The sequence below is a fragment of the Hyaena hyaena genome, unplaced genomic scaffold (genome assembly GCF_003009895.1).
Source record: "Hyaena hyaena isolate Hyena2069 unplaced genomic scaffold, ASM300989v1 scaffold_831, whole genome shotgun sequence".
NCBI lineage: Eukaryota > Metazoa > Chordata > Mammalia > Carnivora > Hyaenidae > Hyaena > Hyaena hyaena.
This window is the reverse complement of record NW_024081468.1, coordinates 598208-621822: the sequence shown is the minus strand read 5'-3', so window position 1 is coordinate 621822 and position 23615 is coordinate 598208. Positions and strand designations below refer to the sequence as shown.

The following is a 23615-nucleotide window of genomic DNA, read 5'->3' as shown; positions in this document are numbered from 1 at the left end:
GGGTGGGAGAGGAGGGTCTGGGTCAAGAACTGGAGAGATGGGGGTGGGGTGGGCAAGGGCACATCCTGTGGCAGGGGGTCCTGTAATTATGTGTAAATATCTGTACAGCGGGCTGCTATCTGCGTTCTCTGTCCACTGGGTGTGCATTGATTTAGACTTCTCCACTGTGGGGAGACTCTGAAATCGTCTGCTGGTTTGTGTGGAAGAAAAGAAAAATCTGTCTCTCCTCTCCCCCCGCCCCCCACTTCCCCATTGGTGTCAGTTGAATAAAGGTATGTGAATTCAGCAGTCACCAGTTCTCTCTGCTTGCCTGCTCTCCCCTTTGCCAGTTGGGGCTCTCCCAGACCCCTAGCTCCTGGGCAGAGAGGGAGTGAGGAAAGGCCCTGGACAGCCCAGACAGGTAAAGGAGGGCTGGGGCTTATAGGATACAGGAGATATTGTGGCCTTGGCCTTTGGCTGTTAATGGGGCCAGGACTCTGGGAAGCCTGGGACCCCTCTAGCACTTTCATTTTCACTCTTGTCCTAAATGTCCACCTGGGGTTCTGCAGAAAGGTTTTGTTTCAAATGCACCTGGGGACTCTCATCTTTTCGTTTAGACTTTAGTGTGGCCTGGGCTTATTGGGTGCCTAGTGCTCATGGCCATTATACCCATGAAGCACAGTTTCCGTGAATGTGTCTTGATGCATATTCTCTGCGCCTGTGTGTGTGGAGGCTTTCGTGGAGTTTGTGATTCCTGTTTGTGTTTCTGAGGGTCATCACATATCCTTGCTTATTGTCCTTTGGGCGGGGGAGGTGAGCTGTATTTTAGGATAGCTGTGTTTTTATTTCTCTGCAAGTTCATGAATGTGTCTGTTTGTGATTCTCTGTCACTGTCTTTTTTCTGAGTCCCTAAGAGGAGAGAGATTTCTCTTTAGCCACTAGTAGATTTGTCTTGGGATTACCCCTCACCCTCAGCACCGTGGACTGGTCAGAGTGAAAAGCTTTAACTGGAGACTATGGAACCCCTCTCTCCTCCAGCCTGCGAGAGTTAAAAGTGCACTATGAACCGAAGGAGAGAGTCAGTGCAGTCCTCTTACTCTGTGAAAGCAAACCTCCGAAACCTTAAGCCTTGCTCAGAGCCAGAATCTATTGCCAGAATGCAAAACCATCGGTCTGGCTGGACTTTTCCGTAAGTCCATTGGGCTGCCCAGCTTGCTGGGACTCCAGGTGGCCAGCCTTGCAAGCATGTTAGGCGAGAGGCGATGCTTTGGGGGAAACAAAGATGGTTAGTTAGCTCTTTCTCTGTACATTCAACGGAGGAAATAGAGAAGGAGAAATACAGAGGTGCACAAAGAGGCAGTTCAGCCTTCACAGAAAATAGATACATGCTGAGGGCGAGTGTTGGGCGACCGTGACAGAAAGAGGAAGACAGGGTCAGGGAGTCAGTTGTAGAGAACGTGAGAGGGCAAGCAGGGAGAAGCCCCAAAGACCTCTCGAGCCAGATTCCTGGGCATTAGCAACTGGAGGAAAGGAAGAGGAGGAGGTAGAGGACAGAGTGCCATATAGAAGGAGGGTCAGAACCAGGATCAGGGTAGGAAGACCACACCAGGGCTGAGGAACATTTGCTGAGACTCCTAAGTCTCTCAGCCCATTCCCCAGCAGAGAAGAGACAAGGTTGGCAGTGTGTGTAGTCAATGCAGCCTCTTCGCCAGAGGTGAGGTGCCTTTTCCATCTGGTGGAGAGACTGTGGGCGGGTGGGGAGGTAGAATGCAGTGGGCCACCTACCCATGGTTTTATCAAACAGCCCGCAAGAGTAAGGTTAGAGTCCGAGGTCAAAAGAGGGAAATGCCTGCTGATACTGGGATAATGGCTCTGGCTGGCTGCTTGGTTGACTTCCGTTGCTGAGTTTGATTTCATTTCTTTTCAATGGAGACCGGTTGGACGTGACCATGTGTGTGTTTGTCCTCAATAAAGCATTTTGTAGCTTACATGATCTCATTTACCGTGCGTATGTCACTCCCAGATACTAGGTTGGAGCTGCAAGAAAAAGATGTATCAGTTGGTTTTTCCTCTTTAGAAAAAATTAAGTCAGCCAGAATTCATATCTGATGGTGGATAGATAGATAACTGCCTCAACTGCTACTTCCAGGAGAAGCAAATCCTTCTGGACTCCACAGTGTGTGATTGTGAAAATAAGTGTGTGTGTGTGTGTGTGTGTGTGTGAATTCATCTGAGCATGTTGCTTGTTTCTATCTATATGTACATCAGAGGGTCCGTAGTAGGAAAAGGTAGAAATAAGAGGACTGGGGAAGAGTGAGATGCACCCTTCCAGGGGCTTCTAAGAAACTTGAGACCCCAGACCCAGTTTCCCCATGGGTCAAGAAGGCCAGATCTGGCTCAGATTATGGCTGAGGACGGGGGGCCAGAAAGAAGCCACAGATGCCCAACTAGCTTTGAAAAATACCAGAAAAAGAATTGCTGAGAGATCTGCACTACTGAAGGCAGGGGAGAAGGGAGGGTGTTTAGAATTGGGGTCCATTGGGTTGTGTGGGCCCCAGAACCTGTAAATTAGGAACTGGCAAGGACCCACCTGAGACCTAGCGAAGAGCAGGAAGAAGGAGGAGGGAATTGAAGATTTGTAAGGTAGAGCTCTCTGTTTTGTTCCTCCTAACCGACAGACCAGAGGGACTCTGTAAATGGCTCCTTACCACCCTGTGGGTGCAAAGGGTGGGTGTTCAGTGTAAGGTGGCTTACTTAGGAGATCAGGCTCTTGGGAGGAGAAAATAGGCCATCCCATCTGAAGCAGCTTCTGTGGGTTCCCTCCCAGTCGGGGTGGAGACAATCGAGCTTCTACCCCCGCAGGCCCCAACAATCGGCGACAATAAGAAAATATCCAGGGCACACCTTCATCTCTCGAGGTGAGAAAAAAAATGCTAAGAAATCGGCCTGGGGTTCAGAGAGTGCTGTTGAGAGCGGGCAGTTTAAAGGGGAAGAAAATTGGCGAATTTCACTGGTCAATTTCACTTCATTTCGTTCAATTTCGTTCAATTTCATTCCTTTTCATCCGGCGCCGGGAGGCCCGAGGCCACAAGGAGGGGGAGGGGTCTTTCCGGACAGAATTTACCCCATCTTGCAGATTTACTTTCTACGGCTGAGAACAGCCTTGATGCTCAAACTTTGACATACGTCTTTCAGCCACGGCTAGGGGCAGGCATTTTATTTTAATTTATTGAAGGGCATTAGGTTTGGGCGATCGAGGCACATCGGTGAACCTCTCCCCGCTTCTCTCCTGCAGCCCAATTAAACTGGTTAATTCTTTTCACCGCCGATTCCTCCCCATCTTTCTTTTCTCCTGGGGCTCCCCGGACCACCCAGGAGCGGGAGTTGAGGTGGGGGCGGACACTTCCCCTCCATATCCAATTTGTTCTCGCCACAGCGGGCGCGTCTTCGTGGTTACAAAGCGCTTTTCCCCTGATGACTTTTTTCCCCTTTTCAAAAACACTTCTCTCTCTCCCCTTCAACTAGCAACCCTCCCCAGGCCAGGCCCACCCCTCCTCCCTCTCCGCTCGGGTTTATTTAAACTTCGCCTCCTCCAGAGCCGCCGTAGCGCGCACTTAATGAAGTTGAAGGCTCGGTGAGCCCGGGTGAAGAGGGTTTGGAATCCGTTGAAAGGGGCGTTTTTGTGACACTGATTGGGGCGGGGGTGGGGGCGGTCGCGGACCAGACAATGACGGATCAGGCGGGTTTTCCTTCGCATAGGGTCAGGCGAATAAAGGCGCCGACGCTGTTTAAACGAGGGACCCTGCAAGAGAAAAGGAGAAAAGATTTTGAGTGTGGAGCGTGCCTCGTAGGATTTCGAGCGGTTGGAGCAGGCAGCTCACGTAGGGTCTTTACGGACCGGATTCGGAACTGAATTCGTACCCTGCGCATCCAGCCACAGAGAAGAGAGGCGAGTTTGGGTTTGTGCCTAAATTATTATGATGCGTGGTTGCAAAGGTTGTCTAGGCTCAGGACTGGAGCTGTGTCCCAGAGGACCAGCCGGAATGAGGAGACCCAGCTCACGTTTGTCCTTGGGGCTGGCGCTCTGGGATTTATGGAGAAACGGCGAAAGGGAACTTGAGGTGGGCGAAGGTCGTGCAGGATAACTCAGCCTCCTAAACGTTTCGTCCGCCAGGGTATTTGAGAGCAAAACAAACGTTCATTGGACTTTTGGAGCGTGATTATTTTGTTCTTTAAGGTCGGCGTAGACGCGTACCAACCTAGAAAGCCGTAGGGAGGCTAGCGATTCCTAGCTCGAGTCGTCGGCAACGAATTCGTCGGCGAGCGAGTGGGCGCGGCGCCGCGCGGGGCGGAGCGGGCACCGCCTCCTTTCGTAGCGGCGCGAGCGGTGCGGCCCGAGGCTGCGGCCGCGCAGGAGGCCGAGGGGCGTCGGGCCGCTGCGAAGCGGGGCGGTCTCCTCCCGCGCCTGCGCCCCCGCGGTGCACTGGGCGCCCCCCTCTTCGGGATTGTTTCCCCGCCGCGCTCGGCTCCTCGCTCCGAGTCGCGGGAATCCGCAAAGCGCTGTTTTCGTTCCACCCGGACTCAGAGCGGAAGTCGCTCGCCGTCTGCGTCTTCGCGTTTCTCCTCGCGGCGGGGGTCCAGGCCAGGTGCCCGCCTCCCGGCCGCCGACCGCCTTCCCGCCGCAGTGTCAAACTCCTGGAGGGGATGGGCGGGGTCCGCGTTTTCACCTCCGCCCTGCAGTTACTCGGAGATGCGTGGCTCCCGGGGCGGGCGCAGCGGACCCCGCAGGCGCCGCTCGGGAGATGCGTACAGTTAGCGCTACACGGGTCCTGCGCGTTTCGCCTTGGGAAGCCGGGACCTTGTAGGTCTGTGCTCCGTTTCCCCGGTGTTGGAAAATCGCCGTAGACTGGTCTTGCCTCCGGGACATTTCTGTCTACGCAGGCAGAAGTACCGTTGGAATTGCGGTTGCATGGATTTTAGGACAGGAAAAGACAAACTATAGGGGGAACAATACATGTAAATCTGTTCCTTCGATTCTGTCCCTTCCTAAAGATCACCACTGCCTTGAAAAGCATATTTCAAATGAATTGTGTAGACGCTGCAGAACAGTGTCTGTGTGGAGGAGTGGGGGCCGCTGAGGGTACAGGAGAGGGGCTTATTGTCCAAGTTCATTCCTGCCGCTTACAGGGTGCCCCCGTTTTGCGTCCCTCTATCCCAGCAGGTGTCGGTGCTGCTGGGACTCCCTGACTTAGATGCTCCATCGCATTCAGATGCAGATGTGTCGGGTCCCCGCTGAGTGTGTGTGTGGGGGGGTGATCCCTACCCTCTGCCGCCCATCTTGGTCCTTCCCTTCCCTCGGAGGCGCCTCTTGTCCTGGGCCCAGTGGGCTCACGTCTCAAGTGCAGAGTCCCATGCAAATGTTTCAGTCTTTTTGGGTCAGTTCTCACTTCCTCGAGTCACCCTAGTCAAAGAGGGCCGCTGGTGAGGTTACCACTTAAATTAGCCTCAGACCCAGATGGCAGGAGCCACTTTCCGCACTAGAGCAGAAGGGACCAGGCCGAGATCGCACCGCGGATCAGTTTCGGAGCGCGGGAGTGGATCCAAAGACCCGGGCTCCCAGTACAAGGAGTCGGATCCCGGGGCTTGGACGACTGGCTTTTCGCCCAGTTCCCACGTCCTGGCGGCTCTGGCCAGTCACGCTTTGTGGAGCCCCAGGCGAGAGGGAGGATTGAGGATCGAGGATCGTTCTGAGTGTCCTTTGCAAACCCAAGGGTCTAAAATAACAGCAGTGCGAAGGCAGACGGACTGCTAGGCCGCTTCCGGGTTCTGCTGCACTCTGGGCAGCAGCTCTGGCCTCTGATCTGCGCACCCTGCACCCCAGTGCCTGGGTTCCTCTGTTGATCATCTGAAGATTGTGAGTGAGGTCTACCTCAGGGCTCAGTCTGTGTCCAAGAGCAGTTTTCCCGTCTGAGAAGTTACCTGATGAGGATCAAACACAGGCAGTTTAATTTGCCTCCAGTCGTGGAGATCTCTTTCCTGTCTGGCTTCTTTCTTCTTTCCTCAAATATTTATTGAGCACCTACAGTGTGCTGGGTATTGTGCCAGAGATACAAGCAGCAAACATCTGCCTAGTGTCATCAAAGGCAATCTAACTTGGGTAGTTGAGAACCAAAGGAAAGGCAAGGCAAGTGATTATCACCATATTTGAGGTAAAAAAAAAAATTGGTGTTTTAAGACTTAAGGATGGTAGATTTCCATTTTATGATGATGGTTCCAGGTATCACAGCCGGGAGGTGTGTATGTCCTTTTTGGATATTTGGGGTCTGTAACTGTGTATATGTTTGTGCATGTGCATACATACAGTTATCAGTGTATCTGGATGACCGTGTATGGGGAGAAATAGTTGTGAGTGACTCTGTATGTGCTGTATTTGTGACTGTATCAGTGTGAGTCCAGGAGTGTGGCTCCCCTCGTTGGATGGCTGAAGCAGAGGCTGGAGGGATGTGGGTGTGGAGGACTGGGGTGAAAGGGTTAGGAATGGGTGTCTGTAGGGTTGTAGAGGGGAAGGGCTGAATTTTGTGCCTCTTCCCCTATTCTTCCAGCAAAGCCTGGGGCCTGTCTTCTTCCTACTCCCTTCCTGACTGCAGACAAGGCTCAGAATGCAGAGCACCCAGTGAGGGTGCTGAGGGGCACAGTGACTTGACCAGCAGTGGAGCAGGCTGGTTTCCTCCTGAAGCTCCTGCTCCCTCCCTTTTCTGGTGGTGTCTAACCCTCGAAGCCTGCCTTTGATCTAGCCAGGGTACCCAAGGGGCTCCATTGTCTGGCCTCTGACCCGCTCTCACTCCGCTGCTGGCTGCTCCAGCCTGTGCAGAGGGACTAGGTCTGGGATCCTGGGGAATTCTGGAGCCTACCCTTCCATTCCAGGAAACTGTCCTCCAGCAGCAAGGGGGTGGGTGCAATTTGTGGAGCCAGTAACACCAGAGTTTGCAAGGTTTCCAGGGCTCACATTGAGCTGATGGGCAAATAGGTCTGGAGGAAGAGTAAGGGTGGGAATTTGCCCAAAGTTGTTCGGCATGCTGTAGCTTGCAGCCTCTTATGCACCCGCATTGAATTTTAAAGCGCTGGGCTAGATATTTTGAGGAAATAAAAATCCAGCACCTCCCTTTGTACTCTAGGGAAATCTCAAGTGTTTTCTGGGCTATGGATGCTTCTGAATCTCCTTCCTTCCCAGAGGCAGGATGTGAACAAACTCGAGATCAAGGTGTGAGAGAGCAGTCAATTATCCAGGGAAACGAGGGCCTGAAATCAGTTGCCCTGAGGTGAACAGAGTGCTGGCAGCAGTCAGCAGGAGAGTGGGGGAGCAACAGCATCCAGTGCTCTGCCATACTCTGGGTTGTTCCGGGGCTGGGGAAGGCAGCTGAGTCCTTCCCCAGCCCCAGACCGTGCAGAAGGCTGGGCACCAGCTTGGCTGCGGGAAGGGGTTGGGGGGGTGGTGATCGGAGTTTTCCAGTCAATCACCTCTTTTCCTCCAATTTTCCCAGGCAGTAGCATCCCTCTCCCTATTTCTGAGTCTGTTGGAGAATCTGTCAGCCAGTCCACCCACCTGGCTATTCCAAGCCTTGCTTCCTTTGCCCTAAGTGACTCCAGACCTTTTAGACAGTGGTGAACATGCAAAGAAAATCCGGGCCATCTAGGTCCCAGGCTACCCTGGCTGGAGCCATTCCTTCCTGGTTGGGAGGTGTTGGCTGAGCCTCAGGGCTCTGAGAGGTAGAGGTCTGGGGGAGTGTTGGCGTGTGTGTGTGTGTGTGTGTGTGTGTGTGTGTGTGTGTGTGTTGGGGTGGGGGGAGAGCACATCTGAGCATGTGCGCATGTGCTAGGCAGGCAGCGATAAAGATTCTGAAGTATACTTATGTACGAACCAGAGATCTGATGCCTCTTTCCCCCTCGTTCTCAGTCTTCATTGAAGATGGTTAATTGTCTAATACTGGTGGCTGAGAAGGGGAGAGGAGAAAGGATTCATGATTCCAGCCAGGGTGCTGACTCTGTGACCTTGGGCCCGTAGTTCTCACCCTTACCGAGACTCAGTTTCTCTGTCTGAGAAATGGAGTTGGAACACATTAGCCCGGACTCGCCTTGCAAGTCTGTGGTCAATAGCTTCTCCCAGGTGCTCCTTCTAGTCTGCGGAAGAATTCTCACTCCTCCTTCAGCTCTCCCTCTGCAGCTTAGCTTGCCTCAGGTTGGGCTGGGGCTCTGGGGGCACAGAACGGGTGGCTGCCTCGGGGCTTCCACTACAAGAGGGGCAGAGGAAGGACTTGGCTCCCTCCTTTCTGGACCCGAGGGGCTTCTACCCTAGACCCAGGGATTTTCCCTCCTATGGCAGGGCCAGAGAGAGGTGGCCAAGTGTCCGGGGATGCCTCGGTTCCTCTGTTCTGAATGCAGCTGCCTCCTTCAGGAAGATGAGGAGTGAATGTGAGGGCGAGTCACCACCGGGCAGCCCATTGAGCTCTCAGCCCTGTCCCTTGAGTGTCTGCACTTGGCATTGAGATAGGGTGGCATGAAGTAGAAGGCTGGCCCCAACGGTGAAAGGGAGCCTCTACCCCAGCTCCTTTTACTTCTGTCTCTATACACCCTGAACCCCCCTTTCTGGGAAACACTGGGGGAGTGTGTGAGTGTTTAGGGGGAGGCAAGAGAGCAAGAGAGGCGGGGCACTTCATGGGAGCCGGAGAGCTGGACCCTGTGCAGGTGCTGGTGGAGCTGTGGGGAAGGGGCCGTGGCTCTGCCGCCTCCCCAGTGTCCCTGTCCAAGGCCAAAGCTGGAGAACTTAAGCTTTTGTGGGGTTGTGGCCAAAGCCCCCAAATCCTGAGGGTGGGTAACCTGGCGGGCAAGACGGCTACTCCCAGAGACAAGTCCTAAGAGTGGGTGTCGGCAGAGACCTAGGCGAATGGGCGCGGCCGGCCGGAGGGGCAGGGCGGGGCTCCGTGTTTGCTTCCCCCGGAGCTGGGGTGACTTTCGCGTGACTTGTCCCCTCTGCGCTTGCATTTAGGATTCTTGCTCTCAGAAGCGCTCGCGCACCCACTTGCATTCTGTGAGCAGAAGGAGCCCCCAAAGATGCTTGCAAAGAATATTCAGAAGCAGAAGTAACTCCTGAAAGGCGAAGCGAGTCCGCGAGGCTCCCTGAAAGAGGGTGAGAGGAGCGAGGTTCCTGAATCGCTCCCCGACCCGGACCTGGAGCGCCGGCGGGGCCCTGCCACCTGGGGGCGCCGCTGGCCCCAAAGTACCCGGAGAGTCCCGGGCGCCAACCGAGGTGACCCCGCCCCGCCCCCGTCAGGGTCTGACCCTCCCTTAGAAGCCGGTTCTGCAAACCGGGACGCTTTTGCTCCGAGGCGAGAGCAGACCTAGGGCTAAAAGGGACGACCCCGCGCCCCGCGGGGCAGCTCAGCTCGGAGCGGGCCGGCCTCTGAGCTCCAGGCCTGACCCTAAACTGCCAGGGGTCGATCTCGTGCTTGCGGACGTGCTTGGGCTCTGCTCGGGGTAGGTGCCACAGCTGTCACGTCCTTGTTGTAGGTCCCCTAGCTGTGGCTCCGAAGCAAGAGCCCCTCCCCCACCTCCTCCCCTGGACACTGCTCCATTCCTCCTACCTCCCTGGCCCTTTAGGCCAGTTCTGCGACTTCCGTTTGAAAGGAAGCCTGTGCCTGTTTTGCAGCCCTGGGACAAGGAGTTTACAAGTCCAAGAAGATGGCTGAGGGTGGGGAAGCAGCGTTCCTAAAGGGAACTGATTCTGAGCAGACCCAGGCATTTTGGGGGCCAGGGCTGTTCCTTTCTGTGTCTGTGTTTGCACCCCAGTAACAGGCCTGGCTGCACCCCACCACCTCCAGATACATTGGCAGCTTTGTCTTGGGGCAGCTCCACCCTCTTCCTGGCCCGGTGCCCCTGTTGGTGAAATGAAATGAGCTCATCACCAGGCTGCCCTCATCTGCCGGAATGTCCTTCCACATCCACCCATCAGTCTTCATTCATTTCAACAAGTCTTTTAAGAAGCTTTGTGCCCATCTCTGCCCTGCGCTGAGGATACAGTAGTGAACAAAACAGACGTTGTTCCTGGCCTCAGGGTGGTGGTGATCTAGCGGAGGAGAGGAAGAAACACACCAATGTATATCTAACTAAAATGTACTCTGGGCTCTGAGGGAAGAATAGCTAGGGCTTTGGTGGAGGAGAGCTCAAGAACGTATTGTGGAGGTGAATTGCTCCTCGACTCTCTGGGCTGGAAACTGTTGGGGACAGCAGCCATCTCCCAGAACTCTGTCCTGCTCAACTCTGACTCCAGTGAACAGTGCTCTGACCATTGGGATTGCCAGTCACTGGAGCTGCACAGAGCCAGGCTTCCCTGCCCTTGTCCATCCCAGAGAGTTCCTTGAACATGGCCAGGAGGGGTTCCCCCTGCATCCTGACACCCTGGGTGTCTTCAGACTTCTCCTCTCCCCAGGGGCTTGGATTTGAAAGAGGCAGTCTGCCTCTCAAGAGTAGGGTATGGAAGCCAGGCTGACTTTGGGATATGAGATCCTTTCCATTCTGAGGTCTTTCTCCCCAGCGTGGCATCTGGTACAATAAACAGCTGTTCATTAAAAGAATGATTGGAGCAGTCTAGGAGCCTACCCTTTGATAAGCCCACGAGCCAACGGTTCTCTGTTTCATGCATCTTACTGTCCCTTCTTTTCCTTTCTACTCGGTTCACTCCCAACTCAGGTGTCCCCTCCTTCAGGAAACCTTCCTTCTCCTCTGCCCCCTAGTCCCCAAGCCTGGGCTTAGATCCTGTTCCCTGGGCTCCTATCACCGCTGGTGCGTTCCAAGAGCTTGTCGTGGTGTATGATTTTCTGGTCACAGCTCCATCTCCCTCACCAGACTGGGAGCTCCTTGAGGGCAGGAGTTGAATCCGTTGCATCACACTGGCCCCAGCACACGGCACACGGCCTGGCATGTGAGTAGATGCATCCACCATGGGTCTCTGGCGGCGCTTCGAAGGTGTGTTGCATTCCTAGAGACGAACAGAGATAATATTCAGAGGTTTGATCCTTAATGGAGCAGGAATGGTGTCTGGTGCCCAGCGTGGCAGGGAGAGGGGGTAGGCACAGCTGTACCCAGGACAGGACCTGGGGGGCCCAGAGCCCCACTGCAGCAAGATAACCCGAAGGAGAGAGGGACCATTACTCCAGGTCAGTTCATCTCCATTCTCACCTCCATTCCAGAAGGGTCTTGGGCTGTTTGGTACCCTCCCCTGCCTCCCCCCACTCTCCCACAGTGCAGCAGCTGTCCAGGGAGCAAGACTGGGTTTCCAGAGCTGCACAGAGTGCTCCCAGCCCAAGGGCAGAGGCTGCAAATGCTTGTTGGGGGTGGGGCAGGCTGGGAGAGGAAGAGGGGTGGGCAGAGGGAGTGGCTTTCAAGGGTGTGGACAAAGAGCTGACTCAGCTGGGACCCACCAGAGGTATCTTTCTGTGGGGTTGGAGAGGATTCGCCTTGTTTTTAACTCCTTCCTGACTTCTATTCTCATCTGGCTACCCAACGACAGAGACCTGGGGAATAAAATCTTTCGGTGTAAAATCCAGATTGGGCAGAACTAGTGTCTGAGGAGGGAACTTGTGGTCCCAATGTGGGAAAGCACTAGCTGTCTGCCCCCCTGCCTCATCATCGCATATTTTCCTTGAACACGCATACTCTCTGTGGGCGTGGGCCAGGCTGAGAGAAGAGAGATGAATCAGACAGAAGTTCCCCGACCACCCACCTGCCTCCCATGAAGCAAAAATTTACTGGCCCTACTGTGGCTAAGCCTCCTTGGACTGGGCTCATTGTAGGGGTGGGGTATATGTTGGGGAACAGGGAGGGAATTTATCCAACTATCTACCCCCCCAGGGAAGCTCATAGTCTGACGTTGCTGGCTCTTGGTGCTTCACATCAGGTCTAGTAAGTCCTTTGAGAGGAAAGGAGGTGCAGAAGACTTCCTGGAGGAAGTGGAATTTGAGCTGGCCTTGAAGGTTTGGAAGAATTGTGATAGTAGAAGATTGGGTATGAGGGAAAGGCATCCTGGGAATTCATCCTTTGTGAATAAGGGCATTTAGGCGAGCTAAGAGTGAGTCCACAGTGAGCTTAAGCTGAGAGGTGTACCCCTACTCCTACCCTGGTCACAAGGTCTCCCCTCTGTATTATAAGTGGTTCTCAAGGTCTTAGTAGTTTTAGTAGTTAATAAATAAAGACCTTTTTTTTTATCCATCTCATTATCCAAATGTTGGTGGTGGTAGTGGGTGGGGGATACTTTGTTCCACATAGTCATTCAGAGACCCAGAACCTTTTATCTTTGGGCTCCACAATTTTCTAGGGGAGGAGTCCCCATGGATTCCCTTAGGAAGATTAATGAGGCCTGTGGACCCCTAAGATTAAGGGTTTGTCAATGGATAAAATCCAGTTCACAGGACTATAAAAGAAATCAATCGTATTGAAGTTCAAATATAAAATATTTTTTAAATTTTGTAATGTAATAGTATGTGTGATAAAACAATAGAATAAATGTTTAATATAATAATAACAAGTTAAATTTAAAAAGCAATGGGATTAACAGTACAATTTCTAAGTGTTCTCAGTATAAGTGGCCTTTTGATACTTCTGCAACAACTTAACCTGATGTAGAAAAATACCTGCATTTCTGTGGGTGGCAAAATTACAGGTATGGAGAATACTACTATGGTTTTTCCCTCCATAATTGAATAAAATGCTGAATTTCAGTTCAGTGATATGTCAAAATAAAGATAAAAATTTTCCCATCCAAATTTATGGAACTCCTTCATAACCGATTCTACCACTGACCCCTTGTGGGTTGGGGGCCCCAGTTCTAGGTCCTTGGCATTCTCCATGGGATCTTCTAAACTCAGAGGAAGAGAGAGATCAGAAATTTCTGGGGGAGATTAAGAACATTTTTTTAGCGTTTATTTATTTTTTAGACACAGAGCCCAAGCGGAGAAAGAGCAGGTAGGGAGGGAGACAAGGAATCCAAAGCAGGCTCCAGGCCCCAAGCTGTCAGCACAGAGCCTGAATCTGGGCTTACGCTCACTGAACCATGAGATCAAGACTTAGCTGAAGTCAGATGCTCAACCGACTGAGCCACCCATGTGCCTGATGGAGGAGATTGTGTTTTAAAGGGCCAGGTCTGCAGGTCGCAGATATCGCTTACTTCTGACTGCTTTCCTTGGCCAGAACCCAGGCATATGGCTCCATCGGACTGCAAGGGACCCTGGGAAAGACTCTCTGGCTGTGTGTGCAGGAGGAAAGGAAGAGGGAAAGGGATAAACCCACATTTGCCATGCTTCTATCCCGGGGTAAAGTCACCTGAAGCAAAACAGAGCAGATGCGTAGTAAATACATGTGGAATTGAGCATCTGAATGGAGGACTTTTCTTTCCCTGAAGGTGTCTTACCCTCTTCCTGCCTGTCTTCATTCCTCTGTTCACCGATCTGTCCTGTGGTCGGTCTGTCAGGGATTTTTCTTCCCCAGTCAGCTCAAATCTGTGGGATGAGGCAAGACATAGAAGTATATGTAAGTATTAATGATGAAATCTCCACGTTGGCAGATAACGGCTCACTGTCATCTCCACCCCGGGTCGGTGACATTCCCCCTGCTGGCAATCGTGAAAAGTGAGGAGGCTCACAGACCTCCCTGGAAAGCCTTTCCACTCCCTCAGTCTTGTTTAGTCCTCACAGGGCCTTGGGATGGGTGTTTGCAGTCTCTGTTTGCAGGGTTGTAACCATAAACAGCGGTAGGACCTGAACTCCCATCTTCTCACTCCGTGGGGCCTTCTTCTCCCTTGCTCTCAGGTTTTCTTTTCCTTCTCTCCCACTGGCTTCCTGCTTCTCCCTGAGTCCACAGTCAGGTCCTGCTGCAGGGGCCGCTGAGGAAGGTACGCTCCCTGCGCCCCAGCCCCAGGGAGGTGTCCTTGAGGACTGGCAGCAGCTTAGAGGCACACCGGGCAGGACCCGCTTTTCCTCAGTGGATTACAAAGGCTGCGGGAGCGACCCTGGTCCTGGGGCCTTACCTGGCTTGTGCTGCAAGAGTGCCTGTCGCTAAAGCTCCAGCGCAGGCTGGGCTCCTGTGGGCTCAGCTGTCTCACCCCTTGGACTCAGACATCCTTTCTCCCCTCTCCCGTTCTTCCCTGTCTTTCCCTTGGCCTTTGTCTGTGGCCAGTGTGGAATCCATAAGAAGCCAGCTCTGCTGAGCCCCACTAGCTCAGGCTTACCCTGTCGTCTACACCCATGGGGACTCCCAGGTGCTCCAACCTCAGAACCTCCAGGGGAAGGGCTAAGGCTGATCCCTGTCCTCATAGACACGGTGACCCAGAAGGCCTCTGAGGGGCTGGGAATGTGTGTCCTCCTCCGACCCTCCATCAGTCACCTCCCACTGCCTGGGCCGTCTCCTTGGTGATGGCAGATGAGCACATATTCCCGAATCTATTCCCCCTTGGGCTGATGGGCCCCAGTTTCTTCCTCTGCTCTCACAGTCCTAAACCCCCCCATTTCCCTGCCTTATCCCCTGCTCCCTTGCCTCTTTCACAACCACCCTGCTCTCGTTGTTACATTAATGGCGGGTGGCGTGGGGACCTGGTTTCGGTCGTGCGTTTGCTCTCAGCTAGTTAAGTGGAGGGCAGCCCCACGCTGCAAAGGCTCTCTGGGGAGAGGGCCGGCAACAGAGCCAAAGTGCTGGGTCTGCTTTGTGCAAATGCACTGCCCTCAACCCCTGCCCTACACCTTATCACACACAGACGCCGGGCACAGATGGAGAGTCAGGGGATAAGGTACACGCATCAGGGTGAACAATTTCAAACATGTGCAGAAGCAGAGAGAACAATGAATTCCCCTATCTACACTCCCCGCCCCCCCCCCCCCCACCTAGGTAAAGAGCGATCAGATGCAGGCACATCCTGGTGACAGTGGCATTTAAGCCACTGATGCAAATGGAGATCTATCTTCAGTATTTTTCTGGTTACCCTGATGCAGAGTTGAGCATGTGGATAGTTTCCCCATAAACAATTATGTGGCGAGAACATATTTCGTGGGAATCTACATGGGCTAGGGACCAGCAGCTGCTCCCTGCCCACTCTGCTTTACACGGAACGGCCTCAGCTGTTATCTTCGCAGTGTCTCGGGTGTGGGTGACAGGAGGATGTGCATGGGGGGGGGGGCCTGGGAGCCTGTATGGCACATCATGTGTGTTGGGGCTGCGTTCTGAACAGTGAATGCGGACCATTTCCTGGTGAAAATCGAGTGTGAGGAGTTGTCCATGTGTGATGGCATAGTTGGCATGTGTGCACACCCAGGGCCAGCAGGAGAGGTGTGCAAGCGTCAGGAGCAGCCAAGACGCAGCCAGCCTGGCTCTTGGGAGAGACACTCATGTATGAAGAGCTCAGTGCTCAAAAGCGGCTGGTTAACAACTTGAGCATCAAATTATAGGCCACGTGGCCAGAGGTGGCGGCGGTCGCTGGTTGCTGTAAATACTCCACTGCAATTGACAACAGCTTGTGGAGGGCTAAGTGAGATGGGGAGGGGGCAGCGGGAGGGGCAGGGCCTCCTGAGGGGACCCTCGGCCCCACAGTCCTGTCTCTGCTGGATCTAGTGTGCTGGTGGGGTGGGGGGGGTACGGGGCATGGAGCAGGGGCTCTGCGATGGGGTGGGCTGCGGAGCCAGACCAGTTCTGCTCATCCCTCATTTACAGCTGGGTAACCTTGGGCAAAATGACTTACCTACTCTGTGCCTCAGTTTCTCTATCTGAAAAAACCCCAACCAATAGAGGTCGTAAGGAATTATAGGGACTTCTTTCACCTGGAAGCACTTGTTGTGGCTGTACTGGCGTTAGCTTTCGTTGCCTTGTGCAGGATAATGCACGGAAGTTAACACAATGCCTCTCACGTAGGAAGCCCTCAGTAAATGTTAGCGAATGTCGTTAGCCTATTGCTATTGTCTTCATAAGCCTGGACCCATCGCTGGAGATACCGCAGCCCTTTCCAAATACGCATGGAAAAAAGGCTTCCTAGAGGGAAGCCAGTGGGTCTTTGTGGGTTTTCAGAGAAGATGTTTTTAGTCTCCAGTCTTTCAGAGAATCCTGCTGGACAGGATCTGAGAGAGTCTGCCCAGGGAGCTCTCTCTGTAGATCTGCCTGCCTTCATTAGTGCTTTGGCTGCTGCGTTCTTGAAAAGTCATGTGTAAATGGGTTTCTGTAAACTCAATCCCGTTTAAAATGCACTAGCAGGGCTGAGGGCTTAAAGGGCCCCTGTGGTGAATTCTTTTGTAAAGCATAGAATTTCCTGAATGTATCTATTTTGTAAAGGGCATATCTTTATAAAGTAGTCATAGTGAGAATTTCTTGAGCGCCTACTATGTGCCAAGTACTCAACATCTGTTATTTAATTATAACTTCATAATTAATAATTCATAAGCCTGTGGGGGAGACAGTATCCTGATTTTCCAAAAGCAAATTATAGATGCACGGAGAGTACCTCACACTTATCCACAGTCACACAGCCAGAGTGTGGAGGAGCTGGGAGAGGAACTTGATCGGGCTCCTGGGAAAGCTCATGCCCGGGGTCCTCGGCGCCTTCCCCTTCTTTGCCCTGCCCTGCCCTTCCCTGTCTCCTTTTCCCCTCACCTTCCTGACCTCTCTCCCTTCCCTCCTTTTCCTGCAGCCACACAAGAATTTTTATTTTGCATATACAAAATATGAACCTTTTTGAACATAGGCAGAATTAGAGAGAACAACAAACTCTAGCCATACTAACCGTTGGCAGCTATCAGCACTTGACTTTGTCCAGCCTCTACTTCTTCTGAGATCTTGTTTTAATTTAGGGAGAGAGGGATTGATACATTATCTGCACTGGTGGTATCTGATCACTCACTGAACTGAGTGCACCCTTGCAGGTGTTTGTTTTTATTCAGGAGAACTAATGTGTTATCATACATTGTAAGCTATTTGTCTGCATCTCTGTGGCAAGTTATAGCAGAGATTCTTCTAGGCTTTGTGATTGTATTGCTTTTATTGATGGCATCCTCCTGCACTGTGTGAAGTGTTTCCCATTCCCACTGAAGGAAGGAGGTTCCCAGAGATGGAAGGGACCAAGTTCCCTGGCAGCCCATTCTCCATGGATGAGCACATTTGATGGTCTACAGACTATTTGCTTTTTTCTGTGAGGATGCAGTGAATCTCTTTGTTCCTTCTCCTCAAGTCAATAATCATGAGAATAATTAATAATAACTGTTGCCTTCTACAGCTTTCCATTCTCCAGAAGGACCTCTTTTTTTTTTAATGTTTATTTCTTTTTGAGATAGAGAGAGAGAGAGAGAGAGAGAGAGAGACAGAATGTGAGCAGGAGACAGGCTGTCAGCACAGAGCCTGATATGGGGCTCGAACTCACCGAGTGCAAGAACTTCACCTGAGCTGAAGTCAGGCACTTAACCGACTGAGCCACCCAGGCGCTCCTCTTTCTTAATGTTCTATGAGTGGTCCTACTTGTCTTCCAATTATTGGCTTTTGTATTTTTTTAAACATTTATTTATTTTTGAGCGGGGGAGGGGGGAGAGGGAGGGAGAGCGGGAGGGGCAGAGAGGAAGACAGAATCTGAAGCAGGCTCCAGGCTCTGAGCTGTCATGACAGCAGAGCCCAACGCAGGGCTCAAACTCACGAACTGCGAGATCATGATCTGGGCAGAGATCAGACACATAACCAACTGAGCCACCCAGGAGCCTCTTGGCTTTTGTATTTTGACTCCCCCTGTGAAAGGTCCTGCCTGTGGTGCCGGTACCTGGGGCAGGTGCTTGGCTGGTAGCAGCAGGAGGGAGTCCTTCCATCTTAGAGCAAGCCTTGGCTTCTAGGTGTGTTCTGCTCCTCCGTGACAGCTGGGCCTTCGGTTGCAGGTCCTTTGGATGATTTTTGAGCACTCTCTGCCTGTAGATATGGGTGTGGAGGGTTCCAGACACAAGTCTACTGAGGGAAGGGCGTCCTCAGACCACGAGACCTGCCCTTCTGAAGTGGGATCAAGTGCTCTTCTACCTGGAGCACTGGCTTTTTCTTCTTTTTCCACTGGCATTCATCCTCATCCAACTTTACTTATTTGTTTATGTTAAAATTTTTATTTAAATCCAAGCTAGTTAACATATAGTGTAACAATGGTTTCAGGAGTAGAATTTAGTGATTCATCACTTACATGTAACACCCAGTGCTCGTCCCAACAAGTGCCCCCCTTAATGCTCATCACCCCTTCAGCCCTTCCCCCCCACCCAGCACCCCACCAATAACCCTCAGTTTGTTGTGTGTATTTTAGGAGTCTCTTTGCCTCCCTCTCTGTTTTTATCTTATGTTTATCTGTTGTGTTTCTTAAATTCCACATATGAGTGAAATCATGTGATATTTATCTTTGACTGACTTATTTCGCTTAGCCTAATATACTGTAGTTCCATCCACATTGTTGCAAATGGCAAGATTTCATTCTTTTTGATTGCCGAGTAATATTCCATTGTGTATATATATTCACCATATCTTATTTTTATAAAATTTTTTAAATGTTATAAGACATTTTATAAGGAGGGAGCATGAGCAGGGGAGGGACAGAGAGAGGGAGACACGGAATCCAAAGCAGGCTCCGGGCTCTGAGCTGTTGGCACAGAGCCTGACGCGGGGCTCCAACTCACAAGCCGTGAGACGGTGATCCAAGCTGAAGTTGGCTGCTTAACTGACTGAGCCACCCAGGCGCCTCTGTACCATATCTTCTTTATCTACTGGTCAGTCGATGGACATGTGGGCTCTTTCATAATTTGGCTATTGTTGATAGTGCTGCTAAAACATGGGGTGCATGTGCCCCTTCGAATCAGCATTTTTGTATCCTTTGGACAAATACCTAGTAGTGCAATTGCTGGGTCTTCAGGCAGTTCTATTCTCGAGGAACCTCCATACTGTCCCTCAGACAGGTTGCACCAGTTTGTGTTCCCACCGGCAGTGGGCACCGGCCTCCACAGCGGCTGGCTGAGTGGGCCGATGGCCTCAGCGTGGCGGATGGCTGCCCGGCACACCTCCCGGCGGCTGCCCAGTGGGCACCTCGTGGGATCACCGAGGGCAGCATGGTGGGCTGGCAGCAACGCTATGCTGCCACTTCATTCAGCGGCAACGCCGTCTCTACCCCTCACTCCTCACGCGCCCATCCACTCTTTAACACAGGGCTGCGTGGTGACTCCTCTGACAGGCTAACACCCCAGGAAAAGGGAACTGTTTCTTAAAAGGATTTTGAGGCATGGTGGCGTCTTGGACTCAATTCTCATTATCTTTGTGAGGTACTGTCTCCTCCTCAGTGCTTGGCATAATCACAGAATTTGATTTAGCTTTTTCCTGCTTTTACTCTAGAATGAACACTGCCTTACCTCCATTTGGCCGTTTCCTGAGTGTACCTTGTCCTACCAAATTACCTTCCAACAACCATCATTAATGAAAACATTTTCATTGTTCCAATTCTGGAATAATTTTGGGTACAGGAAATGGCAGGATGATTTTCTCTGGCTGGAGCTGTGTCTGTTCAGTGTTTTGTCTGTTGAGCAACCCACTTACAAATTATTACAAAGATATCAAAAAGCTACCTAGGAGTGGGAGAGGGGGTGAGCTAAATGGGTAAGGGGTGTTAAGGAGTCTACTCCTGAAATCATTATTGCACTATCTGCTAACTAACTTGGATGTAAACAAACAAAAAAAATAAACAGATTTAAAGAAGCTACCTAAGATAATAATTTTGAGCAAAATTTAAAAATAAAAAATGATCCGACCTTCACCCTAAGAATGACACTGCTCGGCCCAGACTTCTGGGTCTGCGCAGTTAACATTGCGACGTTTAACATAGCAACATCAGACAGGCCCTATAGGCATCATGGCTTCACTGTGACCCCATCACAACACGGCGCGCACAGAGCATCGTGGTCTCCGAGCGGCACGGTGGGGTACGTGGGAAGGGGTGCGGTCAGAGGCCCCGGGGCTGCGGGATCAGGGAGGACATCCACTGTGCCAGTGGACTGATGAGATCTGGAACAGGGCTGCCCATGGAGGGGGACCACCAAAGCCAGCAATGGGGGCACGTTCCGAGGCAGTAATTGCATTCGGACTGGGGATTCTGGAAGGTTCCCCAGAAGAGGTGGGCACTAGTTGAAAACCATAAAGATTTAAGAGAGTGTCATAAATGGAGATGGTGGTGGAAGGGAGAGACCCACATTATTACCGGGTGCTGCCGGACAATGGCGGTGGCCCCCTAGGCAGAGAGGGTGTGGAGAGAGGCGAAACAGAAAAGCTTTTCACCGTTTGTAATTGTGTAATTTCTTTTTCATGACTTCTTTTGAGGGCAGCAAACCTACCTGCCTTCTTCATCACGGTGACCCCAGCATTGCAGCACATACTAGGTACTAGTCAGGCTTGACTAGCCCTTGTCTCCAGCAGGGCCTCGAAGGACGGTAGATTTGGATGCGGGGGGAGGAAAGGGAGGGCGGTCCTGGAGGGGAAGCGGTGTGGGCAGAGGCACCGAGGTAGGAAAGCATGAAACATGTGTTGAGATCAATGAGGAGCCTGGTTTGTCTGGAAAAAAGGGTTGGTGCCAGGGAGTTGTGGGCGATGAGGTTGGAAGGTGGGCAGGAATGCTTCATTTTCCAGGTTGGGTTTGAGGCCGCGACAGTAATTCTCTGCAGAAGGGCAGGGGAAGGGACGGGGCAGCAGAGAGCTTTGCTGTGTGGCGCAGGGCAGGCTGGGGTGGGTGGGCAGGAGGCTGTGGCCACCTCCTTGAGTTTCTGTCCAGCCCCTCGTCTCTTCCGGTGTTATGCAACTGGAGTTGAGGAAAGTGCCAAAAATGTCTTTTTTTTTCCCTACGGGCAGACAGACGCGCGCGCGCGCGCACACACACAGACGCGCGCGCGCGCGCGCACACACACACACACATGTATCAGTCCTCAGAATGATTTCGTTTTCCGTTTGTCAAGAGCCAGAAAAGGGCTGAAGGTATAAAGTTCAGAACTGGCAGGGCCAGAGGGCCGACAGGAGAAGGAATGAGGATCTTTAAGTTTCCCAAACTGTGGCAAGAGCTGGGAGCTGGGAAGAGAAGAGAGTTTCCACGAAGCGTCCGGTGGCCGGTGGAAGGCCGTGCTGTTTCTGGAGGAGGGTGCGCTCTCTCTCGGAGGCCGCGGCCACACGGGGGTGGGGTAGGCGTCTATACCCACCAAACGCCTCCTGGGGCTTGGAAGATGAGGCCCTGCATGCTGAGGCTGGATGCCCCACTGCCTGGATTCAAATCCTGACCCCACGGCCTGCCAGCCCTGTGACCTTGAGCACGTTACTGAAACTCTGGTGCCTCCCCTTGTCTATAAAGCAGGAGTAATAACGACATCCACCTCCCTGGGGTCGGACAATGACATGAGTTGATGTGTAGAACTATGCATGTGGTAAGTGCTCAATCAATATTAGTTATTCTGATTGTTATTGGGAAAATGGAAGTCAGAGAAGAAAGGGACCTGAGGGGGTTATGTACACTCAGGTACAGCTAGGATAGAATGGCTTTCCTTAGGCATCAAGAAAGGGCTAAATCACTTAACATATGTTCTGTTTAAGAAGTCAGGGAGGGGGCGTCTGGGTGGCTCAGCTGGTTGAGCATTGGACTCTTGAATCTGGCTCAGGTCATGATCTCACAGTCATGAGATTGAGCCCTGAGTCGGGCTCCATGCTGGGTGTGGAGCCTGCTTCAGATTTTCTCTCTCTCAAGGGGACACTTGGGTGGTTCAGTCAGTTAAGCATCTGACTTTGGCTCAGGTCATGATCTCCCAGTTTATGAGTCTGAGCCCAGCATGGGGCTCTGTGCTGGTGGCTCAGATCCTGGAGCCTGCTTGGATTCTGTGTCTCCCTCTATCTCTGCCCCTTCCCTGCTCACCCTCTGTCTCTCGAAAATACTATTTTTATTTAAAACATTAAAAAATTTAAAAAATATTTTCTCTGTCTCTCTCTCTCTTCCCTTCTCCCTTCCCCTGCTTGCTACTCTCTCTCGCACACGCACACAAAAACATTAAAAAAAAAAAAAAAGAAGTTAGGGAGGAGTATCATCTTTCTATAGGACAATTTCTTTTTTTTTTTAAATTTTTAATGCTTATTTTTGAGAGAGAGATAGAGCATGAGTGGGGGAGGGGCAGAGAGAGAGGGAGACACAGAATTTGAAGCAGGCTCCAGGCTCTGAGCTACCAGCACAGAACCCAATGCGGGGCTCGAACCCACGAACTGTGAGATCATGACCTGAGCCTAAGTCTGACGCCTAACCAACTGAGCCACCGAGGCTTCCCATCTAGAGGACAATTCCTAAGAAAGATCTAAAGATGTTTAAAAAGTTGATACTTAAGTTTGTAGCTATTCAGAAACTCAGGCACCTGGATTCATGTGTTAATCAAGGGTCCTACATGGCTCAGGCTTCACTGCATATACAGTTCCATATGCGGCAGCCGGATACATGTGATCATTAAAAATTGAATGTAAGCACGTTCAACACCAGGAAGATGTCCTACAGAAGTATGTTTGTTCCTTGATGTGAAGACCACTAGGCAGTGGCTCGTGGGTGACGGGCCACATGTGTCAGGGACAGTTACCTAGTGTTCCTGAGTGTCACCTTCCCCACCTGTGAAATGAGGCTGAGGGTCCACACTCAGGGATGATGACGGTAACAGTAATGATCCCTGTGGAAGAGAATCCTTAATGGGAACTAGCAGAACAGGAAATGCCCCTATCTGATTTTAAAATACTGGATGTCTCTCAATTCCTGAGTATATTTTTTTCAAACTTTAGTTTTCTGACCTTATTAAATAAGTAATTCTTATTCACTGTAAAAACATTAAAAACTACCACGAGCGAAGAGAAGAAAATGAAGAATCAGCTTAATGTAATTATGTCATATTTGGTTTCTACTGAAACCAAAAACCTGTGTACACAGTAGGTGACAGTTTGCATCGTTTCATTCTCACTAGAGTGCTCTGAGGTGGGCGGGGCTGGGGTTATTAAATTTGTTCTATATGCAAGGAAATCGAGGCCCAGAGAGGTTCCTGGCTTGACTGAGGTCACGCAGCTACCTTGTTCCTTCTGGATGGAGGAGACCTGTCTCTCTTCCAATCAGGCCAGGAAAGCTGGGGAATGTGGGCAGCAGAGCACGCTGATGGGGAAGCCTGGGGAAGAGGAAGAGGGGACAGTGGCCAAGCTGGCCCAGGACATGTGGAAAGGCACGTAAGCTCTGGCGGGAGCTGTGGTGCGGGTGAAGCCTCCTGCCTCCACCTGTGGGTGTGCCTTTCCAGAACATGGTCCCTGGTCGCCCCTCAGCAGCTCATCCTCACCCTTGGAAGGATGGGAAGAGTTTCAGATAGACGGAGTAGATGGAAGGAAGGGGATGAGGGCAGGCCTGTCAGATGGCTGGAACGGCACAAACAGAAGTACAGACAGGGCGACCTCAAAATCAGTTGGTCCCTAACTGAATATATAATTTTCCAGCTCCACGTGCCCTCAGCCTCTTCCACCTCTCGCACCAAACTGCTTCTCCTCTGATGTGCTTCTCTCAGCAAAAGGCA

At 51.8% G+C, this 23615-nt stretch overlaps 1 long non-coding RNA gene across 1 annotated transcript; it reads right to left on the bottom strand.

Moving 5' to 3' along the window:
* Positions 1 to 2575: 2575 nt before the first annotated feature.
* Positions 2576 to 4263, bottom strand: LOC120222091. The gene is made up of 3 exons (XR_005525961.1): positions 3901 to 4263; positions 3701 to 3781; positions 2576 to 2691 (listed from the first exon to the last, which is right to left on the bottom strand). It is a non-coding gene; the product is annotated as an uncharacterized LOC120222091 (long non-coding RNA).
* Between the last annotated feature and the right edge of the window lie 19352 nt (positions 4264 to 23615).